Here is an 18,236-nt window from a genome sequence, read left to right as displayed (position 1 = left end):
TCTCCATTCCCAAGGCAACTTCTAGGGTCCAGGCTCTTTACTGCTTCTTATCAGGATGTTTGCTGCCACCGCCCAATGGGTCAGTCTCCTTGCTTCTTGTCAGGTCCCCCTGAGATCTGTTCTGTGCCTGACAGCAATACCATCTTTCTACCAAGCAAGACAGCTCCTGTGTCTTGGTCCTGCTCATACTAGTAGATCCTCAGAAGCTTCCTCCTTTCTTTAGGGCCAAGGCTAAATCCCTCGGCGTGGAATAAAGGCCTCTCAGAATCTGGCCTACCCTGCACCACTTTTCCAACAGTGATTTATACTCCATCTGCCCCGAACTGTGTATAGTGTGTCAACCTCCACAAGCATACATGCTGTTCCCTTGGCTCAAACGCCCCATTCTCCGCGCGGTCAAACTGGAGAACTCCAAGCACTTTCACGTCTCAGCTCCATCTCCACTTCCCCTGGGAGTCTTCTCGGCCTGTGCCAATTAGATGGCTCCCTTTGTGCATCTCCTACACCTGGCACCTGTCCCTTCTTCTGCTATCACAAGGTCCAGGATGTCTGTCCATTCATTCACTCATGGCTTCTACATAATTTACTGAGCTGGAGCTGGGGAGAGAATGGCCCGCTGAAGACACGTGACTCCTGGCCCAGGAGTAGAACGCAATGGCTGCCACTGTTAGCCTGTCTGACTCAATAAGCCTTTGTGAAATGATTGATGATCTTGTTTCCATGTTCCTCCGAGCCTTTGCCCTTGACGTTCCCTTGGCCTGGAACACGCTCTCCAGTCTGCATGACTGGCTGCTACTTGGTCAGATTGCCTGGAGTTGCTTTCCCTCCTGCCCCCTCCCTCTCCAGGTCTTCATCCAGATTTACCCTCTCAATAGCGTTTGTCCCTGTTGAAAGTACCTTGCCAGTCGGCTTATTTGTCTGCCTCTTACTCAAATGGAACCTTCTCCAAAGCAGGGATCTGGCACGTCCTATATGTGCCTGGTGCATGCGTGATAAATGAATGAGTGGATTTTGAAGATAAAGGAAGCAGATGTAGGAAAGGGAAGGACTGGTTGTGAGCATAACATACGGTAATCACAGACCCAATCCCTAGTAAGCGTGGGCATTTCAAACACAGAATGGACGGTGGCAAGTGAATCACAGTAACATAGCTAACAGCTGTAGGAGGTGCCCCGAGGAGAGGTGGGAGGCGATGAGCTAGAGTCCCAGTAGGGAGTGGCCTGCTTGCTAACATGGAGAGATCTCCAAGCAAAACACCATTACTCCACTCTCTTCTTGTTCATCATCTCTTCTGAATTTTTCCAGAATTATTGAGGGAAATGTAGTAAAAAAAAAAAAAAAAAACCCAAAACCCAAACACTTAACTTTTAACAATTCCATCATGTTAGCTTTCTTTTCTTCTAATAAAAGAAAAGGAAATATCTTAGATTTTAAAATAGCAACTATAAGGTGTTGATATTTTAAGATATTTACTTTAACCCTGCATTTATCCATATATATGTATATGTATATATAATATATGTGTAGATATATTTCTATAATATATGTCTAAAAATGCCTGGTATTTATATATATTCATAATGCATATATATTTCTATGCCATATATATGTTTACAAAGATGTCTGGGATTTACCTAATATTCATGAGAGTTATTTCTGACTGATAAAAATTTGATTTTCTTTTATATTCTGTATTTTCCTGCGTAGTTTTCATTTTTTACAACGTACATGTATTGTACCAACTGATTTAAAAACATAATTGGAAGCAGCTATACCAAAATGTAACTGATAGTCAATTTGGGATGATAGAAATATTAAGATATCGTCTTCGTATTTTTTTTTTCTGAAAATTCTTCATTTTAAAGTGTAATTTTCTAAAAGGAAAAATGTGAATCAAAGTCGAGGTTGAGCGAGTCTGGGTCAAGGTGTCTTTTCAGCCAGGAGAGGCCTGGGCACAGAAAGGATCCCGCTGCAGGGCCAGGGACCAGGGACCAGGGACCAGAGAGGCAGTCCTTAAAAGATGGGCCTCTCTGGCCTGCGGGCATCTGGCGGGAGGACACGGCTTTCCCGGGTGGCAGCCGTGGTTCCTGGGAGGACGTCCCAGTGGTGAAAGGGCAAGGTCTCACAGCTCCCACAGCGTCCTGGTGCAGGCAGAGGTTTGTCAGCCGCAGTGAGCCCCGCCCCTCGCCCTCTCGCCCCCTCGCCCCCTCCTCCAAGGGGAGCTGAACAAAAAACAAACGTTTCGAGATTATAAATGAAGATGTGTAGCAGGCCGCACAGGAGCATTAACTAAGTTTTGTTTTTCCCCAAGAGAGGAACACCGTTCACGAGGGAAGGAAAGGGAGGGAGGGGCCAGAGACCCCTAGGTTGGGTGAACTGCTGGGGGATATAGTCCAGCGTTTACGCTGGGGCACTGGGCAGGGGACAGGCGCAGCCTTCACGTTTATAATGCTGACATCGCCCACATGCGTGCGCATCTTTTCACCCGACGGACGGTGACCTCCTTCTGTGGTCTGTGTCTAACTCGGCTTTCAGTCCCCCCTGCCCATCGCCTCGCAGGCGCCTGGCCCCCTGCAAGTGCTCAAAAACGACTGCCCTGAACCGAGGCTGCCCCTCGCATCAGTCCCGCCTCGGGGCTTATGTCGGGAAAGCGAGATAAACACACCTACGCAGGGGGCAGGCTTTCTCTAGTGCCCTTGGGGAGACCATTGGGGATTGAAGGTTCTACTTGAATGCTCCCGAGTGCAGGGAGCAGCGCGGCCAGCCAGCCCCCTGCACAGGTTTGCAAACCTCAGCCCCTGGGGCCAGCTGGAGCTGGCCAAGGAGCTGGCCAGGTGCGTGCGCCTCGCTCACCAGGCCCGCCGATGCTGGGTGGTACCCAAGGAGGCTCTGGGATCGCTTGGGATGGAGCCAAGCCAGGGGTCTCCTGCGCGAAATGTTCCCATCTCAGAGCATCTCGGTCCTTCTAAGTCACTGAACTCGCCTTCCACATCTGGCAAGTGGGAAGGCTCCCTGCCTCCAGGACACCGGGGGCGGGGAGGAGCGCAGAGAGCAGGGCTGCGGAAAGCGCGGGGAACGGCGAGAGGGCATCCCCGGGGGGGTTGGCGCTGGCTTGCTGGGACCCCATCCCGGTGCGGAGCACGCCCTTCCCCCCGCCCTCTGGGTCCCCATGGTGCGGACCAGGCCCGCCCCGGCTGCACGCGGCCCTGGGCGGCTCGGTGGCCCGTGTGGTCCGGGCAGCAAGTGGAGGGACTAGCGGGGCGGGCGGCCAGTCGGCGGAGCGGCGGGAGCCAGGAGGACCCCGCGCGCGGGTGCCCAGGACGCACGCGGCGGGCCGAGCGGCGCGCGCTTCCCCTCCCCCGCGGCCCGGAGCGCGAGCCGCCCTGACGTCACGGGCCGCCCGCCTGCCCCGCGCTCCACCGGGCAGAGCGCGTGCGGCCGCCGAGCACATGGGCCCTTGGGCCCGGCAGGCTCGGGGCGGACTGGAACGGGCGGAGCAGCTAGGGTCCGCGAGCTAGGACGGGCCCTGCTACCCCCAGGCACCCCCGAGTGGATTTCCACGCCGAAAGGATGTTGGCGGCCCCGGTGACACGGCTTGGATCCACCTTCCAGTAAGTTAGAATGTTGCCCTCTGCGTTTCTGGAAACTCGGGAGCTCGGGGCCTTGCGGGTAGGGATGCTCAGTGAGCAGCTGGACGGAGGAAGGGGCTTCGGATTCATGTCTGTGTTTATCGTGCACTTTCCTCATCACCAGACTCCAGACGGGCGTGTGGGGAGAGGGGGAGGGGTGGATGGTGACATCCAGTGGCCCGTGCATGGAGATTATTCTGGATTGAATGCACTTGATCCAACGTTTATTGCCTCATCTCTAAACATAGACCATCTCCAATCAGCACCGAGGTGGGGTCACAGGTGCGGTTTGGAGGCCCCTCTGGGGGAACCAGAAGTCTTGGACCCACAGGATGCTTCCTCCATCCTTAGATCCTTAGACCATCCTCTCCCTCCCCCTCCCCCCGCAGGTGATTTCTCAAAACTCAGCAACTCTGGTCTTTGAAACTTTGGCTTCGTATTTCCAGATTTGCTGGGTGCCCCTTATCATGGTAATTGTGTTTGGATGGGCTGTTGATCTAATTAGGGTTGCCCTCCCTCCGCTAATGTGCTCTGACTTATGCCAGTGTTTGTGGTTCGGGTGTAGACTTGCAGGAAGGGCAGCCATGAGGCTGCATGTGTCCGGTGCAAGGGATACACCACGACTTTCCCTGAGGGGTTTGCAGCCGTGGAATATTCTTCTGTTTATTCTAGCCCCCGACTTCAGGCCCTTCTAGAAGAGGAGAGCGTCTTTAGGGAGAAGAGGGTGAGGTTTGGGTGGTTCCTCCTGACCTGTTTTCCAGAGGGAGGCCGGCAGGCCCCTCTCACCAGCCTCACCACCAGCTAGCGCAGGCTGCCGGAGCTGTTTGGTGGCTGGAGGAAACCATGGAGAAGAGTCTGTTTGTGTGGGGTGGGCGGGCGGGGGCCCTGGGGACGCAGGGCCTGTATGGGCTTTGCTGTTGGTTACAGGGTGATGCAGGCCTCGTTTGCATACTGGCGGGGACAAGTTGAGGCTTGTTCATTTGACACAGTCCTGTGGTCACTCATCGGTCTGTCTAAAGCTCCCACCCACGGAGTCGGGGGTTGTATGGACCCTCTGAACCCGGAGTGGAACTTCCTGCAAGTATTGGGAGCCAACGAGGTCCCTGGAAGGAGCAGGAAACACAGAATCCCGGGCTGGCCGGAGCCTCGTGGCCTGGTCTCCACTGTCTGAGAGGAGTCCCATCTTGAAGGTGAGCACTGCCTCGTGGTCTAAGCCACTGGTGAGAGGGCCCAGCTGGAATTCCACGCCCTAGACTGTGGCGGGGGGTGGAAGGGCGAGGTGGGTCCAGTGCCCATCCTCGGGCTGTGCCCACTGACCCCAGAGGCCACTTGCCATGTGGTCACATTGTTGCTTTGCCTGGTGAAGGGCGACTTTGCGTTGTTATTGTTGCTTTACCTACTTGAGTGCAGAATTTTGCATACAGCAGGCTTCTCTTGAAAAGTAGAAGCAATCAGTTTCTTTTTCTCATTGATTGCTCTCCCCCTTCCCTCCCCCCTCCCCCGCTCCTCCATGCTGTATGGTGCGCTCTTGTGCTCCTTCCTGCCCGGAGCTTTTCTGGGCTGGAAAGAGGAAGCTTTTTCCTTGGTTCTGGAATATCTGACCCCCCTCCCCCGCAACCGCCCCCCCCCGCCTTGGTTTGTGTGGTTGCTGGTCAATATCGCCGTCCACATCCAGCCAGGCCCTTGTGCTTCCAGCTTTTATTCTCCTGAATGGCGGGAGGACCGGCTGGCTGACCTCGGGGAGCCTATGTCACCATGCCCGGGGCCTCCTGCCTGCCCGGGATGGACACTGTGCTCGGACGGCTCAGCTAAGGGGTCTCCTGGGGGATGAGACACCTTCCTTTCTTCCTCCTTGTATGAGTGACCCTGAATTTGGTCAGACCAAAGGCAGATCAACCCTTTCCTGGGGAAGTGAGGACCTTGGATAGTTGCCAGGTCCGGTCCGTATTCTCATTCCCTGGCCTGTTCGCTTCACAGGGTGTTTTTGATGTCAGACACCCTCCTGGACACTCGGCTTTTTATTTTGTATTTCCTTTCATAGTCGGGTATAGACATAGCACTCTCCCTCATCTCCCCCCCCCCCCCCCCCCCGCCTTCCCATGCTGGTTTGTGATCTCTTTAAGAGATCAAGACCCCCATCTTTATATACTCAGTGTCTGCAGGCCACCCCGACCCAAGATGGGAACAGAGCAATACTCTAGAATAATTCTGACTATTTTTTTGTTGTTGTTATTAATTCTCACTCGAGGGTATTTTCCCACTGATTTTTATAGAGAGGGGAAGAAAGGGGGAGAGAGAGAGAAACATCGATGTGAGAGAGACACATCAATTGGTTGCCTCCCGCTCCCGCCCGAACCGGGGCCAGGGATGGAGCCTGCAACCAAGGTACATGCCCTTGACCAGAATCAGACCCCTGACCCTTCAGTCCGCAGGCCGACTCTCTATCCACTGAGCCAAACCGGCTAGGCCTAGGATAATTCTGACTATTGATGGGTCGCATTGGTGGTCAGTTCACCACCGTCCCTTGAAAACTTCAGAAATTCTAGGCCTTCAGGAGAAAACTGCTAAAATGTGTTCTTTGATGTTACCTCCTCTGTCTCTTCTGTTTTCCTGGGCCCAAGTAACTAGTAACAGTACAGTAATTAATAAGAACAACAACAATAGTAGCTCCCATAACATTAAAATTGCATATCATGCCAAGAATGTTCTTTGCAGTTTATGTTCCCTGCAACCCCACGAGGCAGATATAATAAAATGTCTAGTGATGATGGATTTCTTATTGTGGGCTCACCTCAGTTCCAAATGCTTTAGATGTATTATCTCGTTTCATCTCCCAACAATCATGTAAGACAGGATTATTATTATTATTGCTATTTTACAGATTATTGCTTAGCCCACCGCTCAGAGAGGCTGAGAAGATTCACCCAGGTCACACAGCTAGGTGGTGGCTTTGTGACCAGCATGGCATTACTGGGACCCTTCGCAGTGGGTGGGAGCTATAACTCTTTCTGCAAGGGATAAGGTCGCCTCCCCCCGGCCCCCACCTGTTCTGAGTACCTGCCTCTATCCTGGGTGTGTTTAGGTGCGGAAGTGACCCTAACAACACACAGAGTGTGGTGGCCCCTCTCCCATCTTTATCATTAAACCAAAAAACAGCTCTGTCTGGGGTGGCTCAGTTGGTCGGAGCATCGTCCTGTGCACCAAAAGGTTGCAGGTTTGATTCCCGGTCCGGGCACATGCCCAGGTTGTGGGCTAGAGCCCAAGCTGGGGTGTTTGCAGGAGGCAGCCAATCGATGTTTCTTTCTCTCTCCCTCTCCTTTCCTCTATCTCTAAAATCAATTAAAAAACAAAACAAAACAAAAAACAAAATGAAAATCAATTAAAAACAACAGTAATGCTAGGTCATAAAAAACAGTGATCTCAGTCATTTTTTATTTTTTAATATATACATATTTTTTATTGTTGATAGTATTACAGATCTCTCCCATTCCCCCCCTTCCTCCCAGCCCCTACCCACACCCCCAGGCCTTCACCACCCTATTGCCCGTGTCCACGCTCAGTCATTTATTAATTACAGAATTCTGAATGGGCTTTCTTTTGTTTTTCTCTTCCTCCTTTTTTTTGGGGGGGGGGGTGGTGGTGGTGGTGGTTGTGGGGTATGGTTTGGCTGGTACCTGGTGGGTTATCTGAGCTGCAGTATTATTTGTTTACCTGCCTCTTTTCCCTCCTTGACCATGAACTTGAGTGCAGCGGCCAGCCGGCTGTGGGGGGTAGTCATCTTACAGGGCTGGTGGCTCACCCAGCCTTGGGACTTGGCGGAATTGCGTGGATGTCCGAGTTGTTTTGTTTTCAAGGAAATAAGTGGTGCTCAGCCTACAGTGCTTGTCCTGTTAGGTGAGAAACAGCGTGACAGGGTGGGACGTGGAGGGGTTGTCCCCCAGAGGAGCACACTGAAGAAGGAGGAAGAAAGCGGCAGAAGGCCTCCGGGAAAGCCGAAGGGCAGTACGGATCTGGGTTACTTGGGGGCAGGTGGCTTCGCCTCTCGAAGCCGCGGTTTCCTTGTCTGTAACGGGGCGGAGGATAAAGCGCCCCAACTTCCCAGGTTGCTGTGAGGAGGAAATAGCGAAATAGCAGAAGAACAGCAGGCCGTTAGCAGCGGGCCTGGCCTCCCAGGGCGCACGCAGTAGGGTAGCTAATATTATTAGTTCTAATTATCGGGGTTTTCGACTTCCTGTGGCTGCCAGGAGTGGTGGTTTCTGAATGCATTTTAACCTGTCAAGGTGTAACATTCTGGTTACAGAGCCTCGAAGTGGCAACGCCCTCACTAGAGCTCTTTGCAGGCATCTGAAAGGAATGCTGGCCCATGTGAGAAAGAGAGAGGAAGCCCGGAGAGCCGCAGGAGCAGGTCTCCGAAGGGGCAGGCATCAGAGGGCACCCAGGGGGCGGCCCTGCCTTTGCACTCTGCGCATCCATTTCCTCAGCTGCTGCACTGGGAGGACACTCTCCCTCCCAGGGATGGATGGGGCAAAGCTCTTAGCACAGAGGAAGTCAGCTCTTGAGTAAGACAGCAAAGCAATTGTTATTATTTATTCTTCTTCAGGACTCCCTTTTCCTGGTAAGTGAGCCCCCACCGACATTTGCTATTCTGTTTAAGATCGATTCGTTGATGGATTCACTCATTTGCTAAGCGGGTAACAGGCGTTCTAGATGCTGGAGATGCAGAAGAGACAGCAATCCCTGCCGTCTAGTCCAAACCACACGGGCTCCAGTGCTGAGGGGCCCTGGCACCCCTGTGTTAATGGATGGAGGAGGCTTCGCGCAGGGCCTGGCACGTGGTAATTACTGCACACGTGGTAATTGCTATATTTGTTGTTATTAAAATGATGATTTTCCCTTGGCGGCTGCCTCATAAAACGGCAACCTCCCTTTCTCCCCCTATTCTTCCTGGGTGTTATTTATTTTTTTCCCCATCAGACATGTTGTGGACTGAATGTTGGTGCCCTTCCAAAATTCGTATGTTGAAACCTCACTCCCAGTGTGATGGTATTTGGAGGCTGGGCCTTGGGGAGGTGATGAGGGAGAGATGGGGCCCTCATGATAAGAGAAGAAGAAGCGACAGCAGAGAGCTCCCTTCCCTCTGTGAGGACAGAGAGCAAGAAGGTGGCTTCTTACTAGCCAGGAAGAGAGCTCTCACCAGAGACCTAGTCAACCGGAACCTTGACCTTGGACTTCCTCGCTTCTAGAAGTCTGAGAAAGGCATTGCTATTGTTTAAGCTGCCCCGCCTACAGTATTTTGTTGTGGCAACTCGAGCAAGCGAAGGCAGTCCTTATCGTGACTGGATGTTCCAGATATCTGCCTTCTCCCACTAAATTGTACACTCCAGAAGGCGGAGGGCTTCCAGCACGTCTTTTATTTCTTTTCATCAATGAAGCACATACTGATGGTGGGCCTACTCTGAGCCAAAGCTCCGTCCTTGGTGTTGGGGGTGCAGAAAGGAACATAAAAAGATTCCGGAGATTTCCGTGCCGATGATGCTTACGTTGTAGCTGGGATAGACCGATGAGGAAGCGGAGACATAAGGAACAAGGGCAGTCAGCGTGTATTAGGGGGTCCTGTGCTCTGTGGGGGTGAAGGGAGCAGGGCTAGGGTCTGTGGGGCAGGCCAGGCTGCACTGACATTGGAGTCTCTTTAAGGAGATGGGGTTAGTGTGGAGGATGGTGTTTCAGGCGCTGGGCCGAGCAGGATCAAGGCCGACCCAGGAGCGGGCCTGGGAGATGGGGAGCTGAAGGAAGAGGCTGATTGGCGTGGGCTGAGCAAGGCAGACAGAGGCAGCTGGGAAACCCGGGCTGGTGCCATGGGCGGGGCTTCCATGAAGTCTTCCGGCTACGGCATTGCCTTGTACTTAGTGCAACGGGGAGCCCCTGAAGGGTTTTCAACAGAAAGCCCATCTGAGCCTCTTTAGCTTTTTTTAAAAAAATTTCTTTATTGATTAAGGTATCACATATTTGTCCTCATCCCCCCATTCCCATCCCAAACCTCTCCCCACGCATGCCCCCACCCCCCTGTTGTCCGTGACCACTGGTTAGGCTTTTATATACATGCATACAAGTCCTTTGGTTGATCTCTCCCCCTTACCCGCACCCTCCCCTACCTTCCCTCTGAGGTTTGACAGTCTGATAGATGCTTCCCTGTCTCCGGGTCTGTTTTTGTTCATCAGTTTATGTTGTTCATTATTTCCCCCAGATGAGTGAGATCATGTGACACTAGAAATACACTTATAAGAACCGAAAATGAGACAAGCAATAATGGTTATGCTGAGAGGCAAATGAATCGGTCTGTAGTGAGTTTCTTTCTGGGCCAACAGTTCTTTGAAAGGACCCGTCTGGCCGCCCTGTGGAGAAGAAACGAAATCCGAGTCAGAAGCGTCAGGTGCGGGTCCAGGCTGGTAGCGGGGGGCGTGGCCGCAAGTCCTGGGCTTCTGGACCCTTCGCTGCTGTGTCCACAGGCACCTAAACTGCGCTGCCCAGGAGGGGAATGGGTGAGGGGTCTGTGGTCTCAGGAGTGACCTTGGACTGTATTTTGAGGTGGGAGAACCAGGCAGCCAGGTAGGCTGCAGGGTGGGAGACTCAGAGACCAGGCAGAAGCCAGCTATTTATTTATTTATTTATTTATTTATTTATTTATTTATTTATTTAATATATTTTTATTTATTTCAGAGTGGAAGGGAGAGGGGGAGAGAGAGATAAACATCAATGATGAGAGAGAATCATTGGTCAGCTGCCTCCTGCACGCTCCACACTGGGGATCAAGCCCACATGTGCCCTGACTGGGAACTGAACTGTGACCTCCTTCCTGATTCATGGGTCAGTGCTCAACCTCTGAGCCCGCTGGCTGGGCCAGAAGCCATTCATTTAAAGTGCCCTGCAAACTCCGGGTTCTTTCCAAGGACTGTGACCTAGGAGTCACTTCCCAGGTTTACATTGAGGCAAAAGCAGGTGGGCTTCGGATGGGAGGTTAGGATTCCGGGCTCATGGTGGGCAGAACTGTGACTAGGGAAATTTAAACCATCTTTCCTAAATGAAAGACATATAAGCTTATCTTTAAAATTCTGGGGGGAAGGTCTGTAAAAAAAGACAAATATTATTTCTTGAGTTAAATACAACACTGTTTTATCTTTATTGTCCCTTTAAGAAAGTAGTTGCAATTATGACACCCTATACTTGTAAAATACACATCCTGACTTTTCTTAGTTATCACCAAGTTAGAAGCATTTCTGAATAGTATTGTATATACTTTGTCCATAGTACTTTTATTGGATAGATAATATTTTATTATTCTGTTCCGTGACCGTTTTATTGTTTACTTAATCAGTTGATTGAGATGCTTAACTCATAATAGACTCTATATATGTCAAGTTTTCTATTTTTCAGTTCATTTTTTTATGGTAAATCCCTAGGACTGGGATTATTGCATCAGAGCCTCTCAATATTTTTAAAGTTTTAGGTAAATATTGTGTCCCCCGGAGATTTACACTGAAGCTATATTTTTCTTTTTGGTAAGATGTGTAATGTTTGTTGCTGTCCATGATGAAGGGATATGTCATGAACATTCATGTATGGCGCAGACATATACAAGCTAGACATATGTTTACACATGTCAGATGCACCTGTGTGACTTTTTCTTTACTGTCATTTATTCAGCAGATATTTGTGATATGCCTGTGGTGAGCCAAGTACGGTTTTAGTCTGAGGTATTCAGTAGTGATCAAAACAGATAACGGTCCCTGTTCTGAAGGAGCTTATTACTTTATTGGGAGGCAAAGAAGTGAGCATCCACAAAAAATAACATTTTTGTAAGGAATATGAAATAGAATAATGTGAGAGGATAGTTTACTTGGAGTTGAGGGGATTTGAGTGAGCCAGGAAGACTTGGGAGAGGTTAACCAGAAAAGGAGAAAAACATAAGTAAAATGAAAAGATTGGTAAATATGACTATTTTAGTTCATGGTGTCCCAGAAACATGTATACACACGTTAACAGCTGACAGCTCCATTGATGTCTCTTTCTTTGCAGCCAGACTAAGCTTTGATCAAAGGAAATTCATCCTAAAATGCTACTGGAAGTTTGAAAATGCAGTTGAAGTACAAACACTGCCTTTATAATTATTCAAAGTGTGTATACATTTTTTTTTGGGGGGGAACACCCTATATATTAAAGAAAAAAAGCACCGTAAGCAAAAAAAAGCTATAATAATAAAAAACAAAGAGTTCCTGAAAGTCAATAACAATAACAACAAAAAAACCCCAAACAATTGGCCCGGAGGGTGTGGCTCAGTGGTTGAGCATCAACCCAGGAACCAGGAGGTCACAGGTGGATTCTGGTGGGGCCGCCTGCCTGTTTCAGGCTCAGTCCCCCGTCTGGGGTGTGCATGCAGGAGGCAGCCGATAGATGTTTCTCTCTCTCTATCCCTCTCCCTTCCTCTCTCTGAAGAAATCAATAAGAAACATAATTAAGCCCTTGCCAGTTTGGCTCAGTGGAAAGAGCGTTAGCCTGAGGACTGAAGGGTCCCAGTTTGATTCCGGTCAAGGGCACATGCCTGGGTTGGAGGCTTGATCCCCAGTGTGGGGCATGCTTGGGGCAGCCGCTCTCGTTGTGGATGTTTCTATCGTTCTTGCCTTCTCCCTTTCTCTCTGAAATAAATAAAAATATATATTAAAAAAGAATCTTAAAAAAAAAAAAGCCAATCTCAAAGCCAAGTGGGTAAAACACATTCTTCAAAGAAGAAAGCTAAACGCACAGGGTGTGTGAAAGGGTTCAGCCTCACTAATACGGTGAGGCTTATCGAGGTCCGATCCACGTGCAGTGGAGTTCACCCTTTCTAGTGCAGTGCTTGGCCTTGTGAGGAATGCATGCAGCTGTGTAGCATAGTCCTGGAGTCCTCACCATCACCCATCACCCATTTCCATCGCCCCCCGAGCTTCCCTCCTGCCCTTCTGGCCTCAGTCTCCTCCCCGCTTCTAACAACCACTGACTTGTTTTCTGTCCTTGCCATTTTGCCCTTTTCATATAAACTAGTGGCCCGGTGCATGAAATTCGTGCACATTAAAAGGGGATTAATTAGAGGAAATAATTTAATATTGCTATTTGCCCTTTCTCTATAATAGAAGTGTCAGAGATGAAAGAAAATTAGTAAAATGTATATGAAAACCTTCCTCCTGTCAGAGTCTGGGGCTCAACATGGGACCCGGAGTCAAGTCCCCGCCCAGCCACATGCACCTCAAAATCGTGTGAGACCCAGACCTGGCCGCTCCTCCCCTCCCCCATTGGGCTAGATCCAGACCCGGCCAGTCCCACCCTTGTCAAGCCCTGCCAGGTAGGGGGCGTAGCCTCAGGTCCCCTGGCCTGGTGCCAGGATGGGGAGTGTGGCCTGAGGTCCCCCAGCCCAGACCGGGCCTGGGTCGTACCTTTACGTCCTCCGTCAAGGCCCACCAGGTGGGGGACACAGCCTGAGATCCCCTGTCAAGCCCCGCTGGGTGGTGGGCATGGCCTGAGGTCCCCTGTCAAGCCCTGCCGGGTGGGGGAGGGCATAGCCTCAGGTCCCTGCTGATTGCTTATTAAGGCTCCTTATGGGAACTTGGCCTCAGCTGTGGGTGCAGCCATCTTTGTGACGGAGTGATGGTCAATTAGCATATTCCCTCTTTATTAGATAGGATGGCGTCAATCCTACGGGACGAAGCCCTTTTAGTGTGATTTCTCTCGGGTGGCGTCACGCATGGTTCTTCCACGCTGTGGCGAGGCTCGGTCGTGAGGTCCTTCAGATTGCGGAGCGCTGTCTGTTCTGTGGCTGCACTGCTGTTTCTTTCCCCATCCTTCAGGCGAAGGGCATTTGGGTTGTTTCCAAGGGGTACATTTTCATGTTTTAAGAAGTGCCAAAAATAGGAAGCCTGACTCAAGTCTTGGCGAGGCCGGGTGACAGGATCCCCCACTCGGCGAGCCAGCGTGTGAGGTCGTTGGAGAGACCAGTTGGCAGCATGCAGCAAAATCAAAAACATCTGTGCAGCCCGCTCCTAGGTGAACTTGAGCATTCACAGCTCATGCTCTGTGTTGCTAAAGGATCCTTAGAGATGGATGGGAACCTTGAGAAATGGGCTGGTGGGATCTAGGTCATCATTGGGTGGGGAGGAGGGAATAGGGCTGGCGGTGAGGGTCAGAGGTCACCTTGACTTTCCCTTTAAGGCTTTTAAAAAGGACAGTACAGGCACATATATCACTCACACATTTTGAAAATATATGGAGAGAGTATGTATATGTATGCATATATGTAGTGCATATGACAACATGTTTGTGGTTGTAAATTTTAGGTTCTTAACATTTCTTTTAAAAGTAGTGTGAGGGAAAGACCCAAGACAGGAAAAATTTTTTTGTGGGGGAGGGGGGTTTTCTATTATCAAGAGACTCCTGTGGGTGGAGTGGAGTGAATGTCCAGGGATAGAGACACAGCATGGCGTCCATGGTGGGCAGATGCCAAGTCCTGGAGGGTCCTAAGCGCTATTCGCCCTTAGGAGCTTCTGAGTGGGCGGGGCCTGATTTGATTGACCTTTTTTTAAAAAAATATATTTTATTGATTTTTCACAGAGAGGACGGGAGAGGGACAGAGAGTTACAAACATCGATGAGAGAGGAACATCCGTCAGCTGCCTCCTGCACACTCCCCACTGGGGATGTGCCCGCAACCAAGGTACATGCCCTTGACCGGAATCAAACCCGGGACCCTTGAGTCCGCAGGCCGATGCTCTATCCACTGAGCAAAACCGGTTAGGGCTTGATTGACCTTTTTTAAAAAAATATATTTTTATTGTTTTCAGAGAGGAAGGGAGAGGGAATGACAGAAATATCAATGATGACAGAGAATCATTGATCGGCTGCCTTCTATAGGCCCCACACTGGGGATCAAGCCCACAATCCAGGCATGTGCCTTGACTGGGAATTGAACTTTGACCTCCTAATTCACAGTCCATGCTCAGCCACTGAGCTGATTGACCTTTCTGTTAGGAAGACAAGGGATTGGATGGTGACAGTGGGAGTTGGAGGCCCCTTTGCAGGCTGTACTGCAGTATTCTAGCCTAGGGACCTGAGCCCTAGCTTTAGCAGTGGAGAGGGGTGGGGGGACGGATTCACTGTTTCTTTTGGAAATAGAAAGCACTTCTGCCTGGAGGGCATGGTTGGAAGCGTTCCCTGTGGGACTAAAGAGGTCGCCTGGGGCCTTCCGAATCCAGCAGAAGTGCTTGGACTTGGTCCTGCAGGCGGCAGGGAGCTGTGGAAGGTTTGAACAGGGGCAGGGGCAAGAGGAGAGTGGCATTGCAGAGACATCTGCCCACAGCTGGTGTGGCCAGCCTGGAGTCTGAAGAACATTCTAGTTAATGTAGCTGTGAGTGCACCAGTTCCCCTCTGGCTGGATATTCCACTTTTCCCATTTTTCAGAAGGACCTAGGACAAGGAAAAGGTCCCGTGTGAGGAAGGACCTTTGATGGAAGAGCAGCTGTGGGAACAGAGGCCCCCCTTCCTGCCTTCATGGCCGCAGGGTTTATTCCACAGCCCCCACGGAACTACCGACTCATCCGCAGGTCCAGGAGCCGCGTGGGGATCACTTCAGCTCGTCCTCCCACTGATCCATTTCCTATCCTTGGGATGCCTCACTCTATACCACAGACCATTGCATTGGGTCCATGGAAAACCCACGAGGCGGAGGCCAGAATGCCCTGGCCTGGTTTACCCCTGGGCCCTGGGGACCCAGGGCTCTCACACCCCTCCCCTCACTGCAGGGCGGCCTTCGGCCTTTGCCTCGGGACACCTAGGACAACGTGGCTTCCCAGGCCTGTGCTCTGGGGATGAAAGGCCCCTTTTTTGCACTGGGCAGAGTTCCCAGTGGCCCGAGCCTCCTCTGGGCTCCAGGTAGGTCAAAGGCAAGATCTCTTGCCTGTCATTTCTCTACACATGCCATCCGTGCTTTCCCAATCACAGGCTTTGCCCACATGCTTATTCCGTAAAAAAGGAAAAGCAAAGTTTCGTTGGAATTATTTATTTATTTATTTTAAAGCAAGGGGTGCCGAGGTCAAGGGGAGATGACTGTTTCAGTCACCGTAACACATGGAGATTATCTTGGCAGCCACGGCTTAGATAGCCCAGTTAGGTGTTCGCCTTTTATATCTGAAGGATTTCTGATACCCAGGACTGTCATACTGGGTCCGGCAGTAAGACCTGACATCACTCATGCCAGAACCCTTCTCCCAGCCGGCATGTCCTGAGTGTCTCCCTGCCCCCACTCCTGCCTTCCTTCAGACCCCAGAGAGGGAGCTTTTGAAGGGACACACTACATCTGGAAACTCAGGGACTTCATAGCGTTTAATGGCTTCGCATGATTAGTTCTAGTACCAGCTGCAGAATAGGCTGTAGTGATGGAATTGCTGCGTGAGCCTGAATGGTGGAGCGGGGATGAGGACCCCAGCTCTCCCGACCCTGAGGGCTGAGTGCTTTGGCCCTTGGATGCCTCAGCTTGCATCAGAAGGAAGGCTTGTCTGGCTCCAGGCCGCTAGTGGCTATGGGGCTGGAATACTGTTGAAGGTTTGGTTGATGTGCTTCTTCAGAGGACTGCTGTCTGCAGATTCATCTCTAACTTTCCCACTGTCTTTCCTGACTACCTCTTATTTGTGCTTTCTGTCTCAGCTTCGGGGTCACCTCCTCCAGGAAGCATTCCTTCTTCCTTTCTAGCCTTGTGTGACCATCCCCTCCAAGCACCCTGCCTCTCGGCTATCACAGCTCACACCACATTGCGTTGTGTTGCCCAGGTGGGCTCCTGTCAGGGCTGTCAAACTAGTCTGCTTAGGAGGGTGAGCGGATGATGTTAATGCACCAGGTGGGCCCAGGAGAGTGCAGCAGGAAGTGAGGACCCACAGACAACCTGCCCCTCTCTAGAGGGGCAGCTGCTCTTGGACCCAGCCCCACCCCCCTCAACCCTTTTCCCAATGCTCTTGTTGCCAAAGCTTCCACTTTCTATTTTTATTTTTTAAAATCTATTTTTATTGATTTCAGAGAGGAAGGGAGAGGGAGGGAGAGACAGACATATCACCGATGAGAGAGAATCATTGATCGGCTGCCTCCTGCACTTCCCCTACCGGAAGATTGAGCCCGAAACTGGGGCATGCGCTCTGACCGGGAATCGAACTCCATGACCTCCTGGTTCATGGGTGGATGCTCAACCACTGAGTCACGCTGGCCGCTGGGCTCCCTGCTTCAATCTTTACTTGCTCGAAGGCCTCACCTGAGCAAAGACCTTCCGCATGCACAGTTTTAACATTTCCCCCCTCAGAATTGTTTTTTGGGATTGGCTATGTGTGCCTGGAAAAGTAATAATTTCTGAGATTCTAGACCAGGGGTGGGCAAACTTTTTGACTCGAGGGCCACAATGGGTTCTTAAACTGGGCCGGAGGGCCGGAACAAAAGCATGTATGGAGTGTTTGTGTGAACTAATATAAATTCAAAGTAAAGGAGCGGAGGGGAGAGCAAGAGAACTGGATAGAACAGCCGGATCCGGCCCGTGGGCTGTAGTTTGCCCAAGGCTGTTCTAGACTGTTCTTTCCTTTCCCCTTTCCTCTCTGCCCCATCAATACATGTTGGTTTTTTCTTTTTCCTTTTCTTTCTTTTCTTTTTCTTTTCTTTTTTTTAGGAAACCAGCCCTTTTGCATCCTGCTGGGCGGGGAAGGTGTTGGTGGGCTATTCAGCAGCTCTGGTTTCCTGGCAGCTCCCTGCCTTCTTCTGCCTCCCAGTGGGTTAGCCATTGCTGCTGGCCTGAGGGGGACAGGCCTGAGTTCAGATTTCTCATCATTGATGGTGAGCTGTCATGGCAACATTGCTTAGAGAAATGAACTAATCAGCTCCCATGGTGAACAAGCCCTCCCCATCCGGGGCAGGGCTTCCCGTTGTGCTGTCTTTCGGAGCGTAGTGCAGGAGCAAGTCATAAAGGTATGACTGATTGGGAACTGCAGGGGCTTAATATGTGCCCCGAACTGTACCAGGCTCTGGTGTTGGAGGGATAAAAAAGAAGAACCATGGCTTTTATAGTTTGGAAGATCCAGTCCTTGCCTTTGAGAGACGCAGAGTGAAGGCAAAAATGCACGGAGATGATAATCTGGCATTCACGTAGTTACGATGCAGAGCATGGCAATTCAGCATTATTACTAGCTGTGATAAAACGGCTTACATGTGGTCATCCCATGTTTGGTTTTGGGAGGAAACTGCCAGACTGTCATCCATGGCAGCTGCACCATTTTCCGTTCCGCTTAGCAATGCACGGGGGTCCCCATTTCCCCACATCCTCATCAACTCTTACTATATTCTGTGTTTTTGTTTTGCGTTTAATCATAGCCATGCGAACAAATATGAAATGGCATCTCACAGTGGTTTTGATTTACATTTCGCTCATGACTAGTGATGCTGAACATCTTTCTCAGTGATTTATTGGCCACTCGTATATCTTCTTTGGAGAGCGATTTTTGATTGTTGTTGACTTGTAAGAGTTCTTTATATATTATGGAGATTCATCCCTATTCAG

The 18,236-nt window shown here is 50.7% G+C and overlaps 1 long non-coding RNA gene across 1 annotated transcript in view; it reads left to right on the top strand.

Annotated features, from left to right (window-relative positions):
* The first annotated feature begins 3,361 nt into the window (after positions 1-3,361).
* LOC308236735 overlaps positions 3,362-18,236 on the top strand; it is a 467,360-nt gene continuing 452,485 nt past the window's right edge. The window contains exon 1 of the long non-coding RNA XR_013959325.1: positions 3,362-3,611. This is a non-coding gene — a long non-coding RNA (uncharacterized lncRNA). The remainder of the gene's footprint in view (positions 3,612-18,236) is intronic.

The sequence above is a fragment of the Plecotus auritus genome, assembly GCF_963455305.1.
Source record: "Plecotus auritus genome assembly, chromosome: 11".
In the NCBI taxonomy this organism is placed as follows: domain Eukaryota; kingdom Metazoa; phylum Chordata; class Mammalia; order Chiroptera; family Vespertilionidae; genus Plecotus; species Plecotus auritus.
The sequence above is the reverse complement of the archived record's forward strand: the minus strand, read 5'-3'. Positions and strand labels throughout refer to the sequence as shown.